Here is a 10,045-nt window from a genome sequence, read left to right on the forward strand (position 1 = left end):
CTGCAAGAAGCCGGGTCATTGGAAGCGCAACTGCAAGGAGTATCTTGAGCAGTTAGGAACTGCAAAGGGTATGTTCTATATCGAAATAAACATGTCACTTAATACAACTTCTTGGGTATTGGATACCGGATGTGGATCTCACATTTGCAATGATTTGCAGGTGATGACAAGAAGTCGCAGGCTTAGAATGGGTGAGACCCAGCTGAGGCTCGGGAATGGTTCCAGAGTTGAAGCTACGGCCATTGGAGATGTTTGTTTGACATTGCAGAACGGTTTTAAATTATTGTTGAGAGATGTTTTATTTGTGCCAGATTTAATTAAAAACATTATTTCTATTTCTATGCTTGATAGAGATGGTTATTCTTGTAATTTTGTGAATGGGATTTGCAGTATTTACAAGAATGAATGTTTAATTGGAAATGGACAACTTGAAAACGATCTATATAATTTAAAACTAAAAGACGTTCCAGTGAATTGTATTGACAAACCGGCGACAACAAACAAAAGGAAAATCGATAGTCAAAACCCGGCAAACCTTTGGCACGCTAGACTAGGTCATATTTCCTCAAGGAGGATGAACAAGCTAGTGGGAGAGGGCATGTTTGATATGTCTGATATTAACTCTCTACCTACTTGTGAATCCTGCCTAAAAGGGAAAATGACTAAATCTCCTTTTAAGGGGAAGCCTGAGCGTAGTCAAAATCTGTTGGATTTGATCCATACAGATGTATGTGGTCCATTAAGAGTAGGGACTCAACATGGCCACACCTACTTCATTACCTTTACTGATGATTATTCTAGGTATGGGTATTTATATTTAATGAAATATAAGTCTGAAGCATTTGAAAAGTTCAAAGAATTCAAGGCTGAAGTAGAAAACAAGCTAGGTAAAAGTATTAAAGCACTTCGATCGGATCGAGGTGGAGAATACTTGAGTACCGAGTTTTTGGACTATCTAAAAGAGAATGGGATTCTCTCTCAGTGGACTCCTCCTATGACACCACAGCTTAATGGTGTATCGGAGCGTCGTAATCGAACTTTGTTGGACATGGTTCGATCCATGATGAGCTTCACTGAGCTTCCACCTTCGTTTTGGGGCTATGCGCTTGAAACGGCGGTATTGTTGTTGAATAACGTCCACACTAAAGCAGTGGACAAAACACCATACGAGTTATGGAATGGCAAAGCTCCTAAGTATTCGTACTTGAGGATTTGGGGATGTCCTGCTTACGTGAAGCGGACAGTGGGAGATAAGTTGGATAGTCGATCCAGCTTGTGTTATTTTGTGGGGTATCCGAAGAATTCAATCGGATATTATTTCTATTATCCTGCTGAAACAAAGGTGTTTGTTTCTAGGAATGCCACCTTCTTGGAGAAGGAGTTCTTATTGGATAAGAAAGGCGAGATGATGGAACTCGAAGAAGTTCGAGAAGAACCCGAAATACAAAATAACGATCCTACACCTCAGGAACCATTGCTGGACACGCCTGCACCTAGAAGATCCGAGAGGACTTCTAGACCTCCTATTCGATATGGTCTTCTTCTTGAAGGGGATCAAGATGAACCCGACATTGGATGTGATCCAAGAAGCTTCAAGGAAGCAATTTCTGATGCGGATTCGAATTTATGGCTTGAAGCTATGCAATCAGAATTGGATTCGATGCATACTAACCAAGTCTGGTCTTTAGTGGATCCTCCCGATGGAATTGTTCCAATAGGTGTGTAAATGGATCTACAAAAGAAAGCTTGGGCCTGATGGTAAGGTATTGACCTACAAGGCGCGATTGGTGGCGAAAGGTTATACTCAAAGGCAAGGAGTTGACTATGATGAAACCTTTTCACCAGTTGCTATGTTCAAGTCCATAAGAATCCTTATTGCCATAGCTGCATGGTATGACTATGAGATATGGCAGATGGATGTGAAGACTGCTTTTCTTAATGGAGACATTAAGGAAGAAATCTATATGAAGCAGCCTGAGGGGTTCACATCCATGGGAAGCGAGCATAAGGTATGCAAGCTTCAGAGATCAATTTATGGTCTAAAACAAGCATCAAGAAGTTGGAACCAGAAATTTGATGAAACAATTAAAGATTTTGGTTTCATCAAGAACCCGGAGGAACCTTGCGTGTACAAGAAAGTAGTTAAGGATGCGGTGACATTCTTAGTACTTTATGTTGATGACATCCTACTCATTGGGAATGATGTAGGGATGTTGCAGTCAACAAAGATATGGTTATCAGGTAGATTTTCGATGAAGGATTTGGATGAGGCATCCTACATTCTTGGGATACAGATCTATAGGGATAGATCTAAGAGAATGATAGGACTCACTCAATCAACCTACATCGATACCATATTGAAACGGTTTTCAATGGATGGGTCCAAGAGAGGACATCTACCCATGTGTCATGGAGTTTCTCTATCCAAGTCTATGTGTCCCAAGACTGATGCAGAGATAGAGAATATGACACATGTACCATATGCGTCAGCTATAGGTAGTATCATGTATGGGATGATATCTACCAGACCGGATGTAGCATTTGCTCTGAGTGTCACGAGCAGATATCAGTCTAATCCTGGTCAGATGCATTGGAAAGCCGTGAAGGACATTCTTAAAGTACTTGCGAAGGACTAAGAATATGTTCATGGTTTATGGAGGACGAGAACTCAAACTGGAAGGCTATACCGACTCTAGCTTCCAAAGTGATGTGGATGACTCGAAGTCAACCTCTGGATTTGTGTTCATGCTCAATGGCGGTGCTGTCTCTTGGAAGAGTTCCAAGCAGGACACCACAGCGGATTCCACCACTGAGGCTGAATACATTGCAGCATCAGCTGCTGCTAAAGAGGCCGTTTGGATGAGGAATTTCGTCCAAGAGTTGGGCGTCATTCCTGAATTTGTTGGTCCAGTCCCGGTGTACTGCGACAACACGGGTGCCGTTGCTCAAGCAAAGGAACCAAGGTCTCATCAAAGATCCAAACACGTACTGAGGAAATACCACATAATCCGGGAGATTGTGGAAAGAGGAGACATCAGTGTCGAACGAGTGGCCTCTGCAGACAATATCGCTGATCCACTTACTAAGCCTTTGCCAGGACCATTGTTTGACAAACATCGCGAAGCAATGGGTCTACGTAGTATGACTAGTTGGCTATAGGGCAAGTGGGAGATTGTAAGAGTGGGTGCCCAGTGAGCCAACTGTGTGGCTATGGGCTTTGTTGACTCTTTGTATAAACAATCTTTTGTTTAATATTATTTACACTTTTATGGCAATGACTTTATATTACTTCATATTGTTATATTGTGATATACTATTGTTGTTTTGATAAAGACCTTGAATATACTATAGTGTATGTAAGATGTGGTAGAACATGGAGATGTCTATCATGAAATACATCTTATAGTCACTGTATGTTCTAAAACCGTTCCTAGTCGATTGAGCCGTCCGATAATAAGGATAAGGATCGCTCGAGTTTGAGACTAGCATTTGCGATGCGGAGTACCACGTTTCATTGGTAGGGAACATGGAGATGTTCGAAGCATGCAAATGGATATTCATAGGATGAATAGTCGAACTACCCTATCCGGACTTTCCAAGTGGTTATCACTTATCGAGTGGATAAAGTCCGCGGTTTTGGTTGTACACCATTAGTCCTTACGACTTGAAACATCATGGAGACTCTATATGCTAGTACTGTGCTTTGACTCGTTTACCGACTCTGAGGGGGTCATCAGGTGTCGAGATTGGGTACAGTTACGACACATATAGGAGTCAATGCATTGTTGTCAAGGATTCACCACATACTTGCGAGTGTGGATATCCTATACGATCTGAGGAGATATTAGTGTGACAAATCTCTGGCCAGAGTACTTGATGTGATTTAAGAAATGGTTTCTTAGTAGCACATGCGATGTCACTAATTTGATCTTCAAGATGTATTGCATAGTTATCGAATCTTGAGCGACTCTCGATATACCAATGGTTGTTGATTCGATCGGGATATATGGATGAAGGGACCGTACTGTACGTTAACCAAAATCTACTGGTTCTTGTAGGCACTATCAGTGATACCTAGGGAATCATGGGGCGATGTTGCTAGGCGCTTTACCATGATTCGTTGGGCAAGTCGGAAAGTGTTGTTCCGAGTCACAAGGAGTTGTGAGCCCACGGCTAGCTGTATCCCTGAACCATTGAGGGTCACACAGTGTAATGGAGTTTTAATCCCCGTTGAGATAGTTAAATTTAAAGAGTTAAATTTAATGAACTAAGGAGTTGGACTTCTTAAATAAGAGTAAGGGAGTAGGATTTCCTAAAATGACATAGGGATGGACATTTTTGGAAACCACTGAATTCGGATTCAGGAAAATTTATTTTGACTTTAAAACGTGCAGAAATGGTTTCTGTGCACATTGGTGAAATCGTTTCATCAATCGGAGTCACGATGAATTTTATATTAATTTCTGAACGAGTGGGCTTTGCTTGTCGGGCCCCAGCTTATGACTAATGGGCCCTAAGGTGTTAGTGGCCTGCATTATAAATAAGTTATTTCAGTACAGAAATTACATACAACAGGTCATTATTTTGAGAAGCAAAAATCGAAAACCCTAGCCTCTCAAAACATTTTTTGGCCGCCCCCTCCCTACTCTGTCAGAGAAAATTCCGGTCTGTGATTTTGAATCGCAGTAAGGAATAACGAATCAAATTCGTGTATTCTCTTCGCAGAAAACTTCTGATAGATTTTCTAGTGCAATCTATCAGAGGGATTAAACCTCTGTTCGTGGACCTGATTGAAGGCGTTCATCGGTTCCAGGGAGAGACAACAAGAGCAGAATTGTTCTGTTGGTGTCCATTAATCTCGTTGCGAGATTTGAGGTAAAATTTATTTAATTGTTATTTAAATTTTACACACAATAATTCAATCGTTGTATGGTTGATACCCACACCATGGAATCGTTCCATGAGAAAAATTTTAAACTTCCGCTGCACCGGGTATCAATCGTAATTGGTCTGGGAACTCGCCAGTTTTCCAACATGAACCGACTGCAATGAGCCTCTCGGAGAATACGCTGTCTCAACTCCGCAATATCAGGCACAACAATACGGTTATTCACAAACAAGACGTCATCTCTAACCTGGAATTCTGACTGATGCCCAGATCTAACTTTCTCTACTGAAACCTGAATGCTTGGCTTAGACTTCTGTGCTTCTCTGATCGCAACAAACAACTCTGGCTCGGCTTGAATAGCAAACACTCTGATAGTCTTCCTATCTGTTTCAAACTCTAAACCAGAAGTGCAACAATCATCAATCAACTGAGAAACACTGATAGTAGAAAGAGATAAAGAACACAGCTTTCGACTCAACGCATCTGCAACTGCATTTGACTTCCCGGGATAATACTTGATCTCACAATCGAAATCCTTCAACAGATCTAACCATCTTCTCTGTCTCATATTCAGCTCCGCCTGTGAAAACAAATACTTAAGGCTCTTATGGTCAGAAAAGATCTCGAAAGACTCACCAAAAAGATAGTGACGCCAGATCTTCAAAGCAAATACAATTGCAGCTAGTTCAAGATCATGAACTGGATAACGAGTCTCGTGCGGTTTCAGCTGCCTCGATGCATACGCTATCACATTCTTGTGCTGCATAAGAACTCAACCCAAACCTCGGTTAGAAGCATCACAATAGACTGTGAACCCTCCAGTACCTTTCGGAATAGAAAGAATCGGAGCACTGGTCAATCTCCTCTTCAGATCAACAAAGCTTGCCTCACAATCTGCAGTCCAGACAAAAGGCGCATTTTTCTGAGTCAGCTGGGTAATAGGCTTGGCAATGGATGAGAAACCCTCGATGAAACGACGGTAGTAACCAGCTAAACCCATGAAGCTTCAGATCTCAGGTACTGATGTCAGTCTAGGCCAATTCATAACCGCTTCAATCTTGCTGGGATCGACAGAAATCACATCTTCAGAAATAATGTGACCGAGGAAGACAACTCGATCCAACCAGAATTCACACTTGGACAACTTGGCAAACAACTGCTCAGCTCGCAAAATCTGTAAAATAGTCCTCAGATGCTCCGCATGGTCAGTACGGTTCTTCGAGTAGATAAGGATATCATCGATGAAAATAATGACGAACTCATCTAAATAACGCTGAAAGATACGGTTCATCAAACCCATAAATACCGCTGGAGCGTTAGTCAAACCGAACGGCATGACTATAAACTCAAAGTGACCATACCTCGTTCTGAATGCGGTCTTAGGAACATCTTCCTCTCGCACTCTCAGCTGATGGTAGCCTGACCTCAGATCAATCTTAGAATAAACAGAAGAACCCTGCAGTTAATCAAAAAGGTCATCTATTCTAGGTAAAGGATACTTGTTCTTGACTGTAGCCTGATTCAATTGGCGGTAATCAATACAGAGTCGCATAGAACCATCCTTCTTCCGAATGAATAGAACAGGAGCACCCCAAGGCGATACACTAGGTCTGATGTATCCCTTGGAAATCAAATCCTCAAGCTGCTCCTTCAACTCTCTCAATTTAACAAGTGCCATACTATAAGGAGATTTTGAAATAGGTTGAGTACCTGGCACTAAGTCAATGCTGAATTCGATTTCTCGAATAGGCGGCAATCCAGGAACATCTTCCGGGAATACATCCGCAAATTCTCTAACCACTGGTAAATCTACCAACGCTGGGCTAGATTTCAGTACATCAACTGCATAAACCAAAAATCCTTCTGCACCTCTCTGTAACAAACGAGTCATAGATAACACTGAAATCAAAGGAATTCTAGATCGAGAACCCTTACCAAAGAATTTCCACTCGTCTGCCATTTCAGGTCTGAACCTGACAACTTTCTGAAAACAGTCGACTGTTGCCCTGTACTTGGTTAAAGCATCTATACCGACAATACAATCAAAATCTGACAGTCCAAGTACAATACAGTCAAATTCTAACAAATTTCCTTCAAAACTCAGTTCACAGTTCCTGACTAATCTGACAGAAACAATTCCTCCACCTAAAGGTGAAGTAACAGCTACTACAGAAGGCAACAACTCGGTAGGTAAAGCATGCAATAACACAAATTTCTCAGAGATAAAGGAATGGGAAGCACCTGTATATATCAAAACATGAGCAGAATAACAAAAAATCGAACAGTTACCTGCTATAACATCATCAGGTGCTGCCTGAGCCTGATCCTCTGTCAGTGCAAAGACTCGTGCCTGCTGTCTCGGAGGCTGGTTCGTACTAGAGTTACCTCCCTGTCTGTTTTGTTGCGGAGGCTGGAAAGAGTGAACTTCGGAAGACTGCCTCTCAGGCTGAACTGCAGGTCTAGATGAACTTCCACTCTGAGCTCTATCTCTGTTACGCTGAAGGCACACTTTAGAGAAGTGTCCCAGCTGCTGACAGGTATTGCAATTCCCAAAGACTTTCACACACTGATCCGGTGAGTGGCTTCCTCCAAACTTGCTGCAGTACAAGGTTGATGATCCAGAACTCTGCCCTGAACCAAACTGTTTGGAGCCACTGGAACTATAAGAACTGTTCCTCTGTCTTTTGAACTGTTTACCTCTTTCTTTGTACTGATCCTTTCTGTTTCCCCCACTGTTACAACATTCATACCTCTGCTGCTGGTTCTGATGCTGAGGTGGCTGATTCTGATACTGAGATGGTTGGTTCTGATACTGCCTCTGCTGCTGAGGTGCCACCTGATTACCTCTTTGCCTCCACAAGCCTGCTTCTGCTCCCTTTGCGTGATTCATGGCGTCCGCAAAGTTGTCTGGCCTAGCAGTGTTCACCAAAGTGAAGATGTCAGGATTCAAGCCATTAATGAAGTGATCTGCCTTAGCTTCTTCATCTCTGGCAATTAGTGGTGCAAAATGCAACAGACTATCAAACTTGGCAACGTACTCTTCGATGTTCAGATTCCCTTGTCTCAAATTGGCAAATTCTGCTCCCTTGTCCTTACGGTACGAGATAGGGAAAAACCGCTTATAGAATTCAGATTTAAAAAGAGTCCAAGTAACTTCCGTACCTCAATTCTCTATTGCTTTCTTTGTCATGATCCACCTGTAGCACCAAGAACTTCTAAAATTTGAAAATCATGCCTAAAATTATTTTCAGTATTTATATTTTAAATTTCTTGAAGTTAATTGTTTAAGTTTCAGTTAAAGTTAGCCTTGCTTGACTTATTTGAATTAAATGCCTTGAACTGTTTAGTTAGTAATTTTTATCCAGGCAGGCGATGACGGTGGGCTTCGGTGGTTTATTTTCAAGATTTTTAATTTTAAGATTTTAAGTTAGAGGTAAAAGGGGGGTTTTGGCCAAAAATGCAAATTTTGAACTTTTAGGGGTCAAAAAGCAATTTTATCATTTTCTTGGGTTATTTCCTAAATTTTCCATAAAATAGGATTTTATTAAATCCGGGTTAGTGGAATTTCAATCAAAATGTTGTGAGTTGAAATTTTAAATTTAGAAGTTTGAAAATAGCAAAAAGTTTGAGGTAAAAAGTTTTAATAGTACAAGTAGTACTTTTGCTAGTACAAGTAAAATTTTAAAACACTACACACAATACACTACACTTTTAATTTACACTATCATTAAAACATTTCAATTAAAAAAAAAAATCAAAACACAAACCCTAACTCCCAAACCCTAGCCCTAGCCGCCCACTTCTCCCCTCTCCCTTGAAGAAGCCGTCCAACCCCTCCAGCCGCCGCCCAGCCGCCGTCCCAGCCACCGGAGAAGCTCCCCTAGGTGCTTAGCTTGGTGTTTGGTTGAAGTTCCACTCTCATCTCCTCTTCTTGTTCGAAATTTGTTGGTAGATTGGTGAAGGCAAGTGTAACTATTTCTTTGGGCTAACATTCAAGCAATATCTACCCCCACCCTTAAGACTTCTTGCAATAATTTCGAAAATTCATGATGTTGTGATGTTAGGGTTTCAAATTTGGGCATTTAAGGGGCTGATTTTTGCTAAATGTGTTATGGGGTTGAGTTTATGTGATTTAATGTTGAGTATATGTGTAATGACATGGATTTATATGGATGTTCTTGCCAAAATTCGAATTTTCAGAATGTATAAGGACCTAAATTTCGAAATTTTGCATGTGTAGGGGCTGAAATTTAATTGATGTTGAAGTATTTAATGGTCTTGCATTGGTCTTGATTGATTGTTCAACATTTTGGAGTTTTGATGGTTAATTCTTGATGTTCTTGATATGTGTTGTGAAAGTGTGGATTGAGTGTAGCCCAAGTGTTTGGGAAAAGTCCTAAGAGAGGTTATTTGAGGTGTTTGGGTGTTTGGTGTGGAGATAAGTTGAGGAAAGTGGGCTAAGTGTTTGAATTGTTGGAATTGGAGGTGTGTGAGTGTGCAGGGCAGCACTGTTCACGGGGCAGGGCAGGGTCGTGGCTGAGGTCTGGGCAGGGTTAGGCTATTCCATGGTAAAGTTCATGACGTTGTGGTCGCGTCGATATAAAATGGGCTCGATTCGGATAAGAATTGAGTGAGTTATGGATTTTTCAAAATTGGGTGCAAGTGCAGATTTTTCCTTTGAATAGGGGCTGTCCGATTTTTGTGTTTTGTAAATTTGCTCTTTTGATCTTTTGATGATACCACCTATTCCTTGGGATGATTTGGAGTGTTTGTTGAGTGTCGGTTCAAGCGGGACGGGTTTTGGATAAGGCATGACAAAGTTAAGGGCTTTTCGGTTTACTTGCTCGAGTTAAGTCAAGTTTGAGGATTTTGTTGGGTAAGTTGTCTTCTTTGGACTTAGGGGCAGCCACTCATCCACCTTAAACTCACATTTTCGAGTCGAGTCTCATGTCTTAAAGATTGCTTATTCGTGTGCATTTGACGTGTTCTTGAGTTTAATAAAGAAAAAGGAAGTTTACTTGTTTGCATGCCATTTAATGTATGAGTTGAGTCTTTATAAATGAAAAGGGAAAAGAAAGCAAATATTTTTGAATGAAGTGATCTGTTTGTGACAAGAGGGGTGTTTCTAGGCCGGGGGATGCCTCGGTCTACTCACCA

This window comes from Henckelia pumila, chromosome 3 (assembly GCF_033568475.1).
Source record: "Henckelia pumila isolate YLH828 chromosome 3, ASM3356847v2, whole genome shotgun sequence".
Classification (NCBI taxonomy): domain Eukaryota; kingdom Viridiplantae; phylum Streptophyta; class Magnoliopsida; order Lamiales; family Gesneriaceae; genus Henckelia; species Henckelia pumila.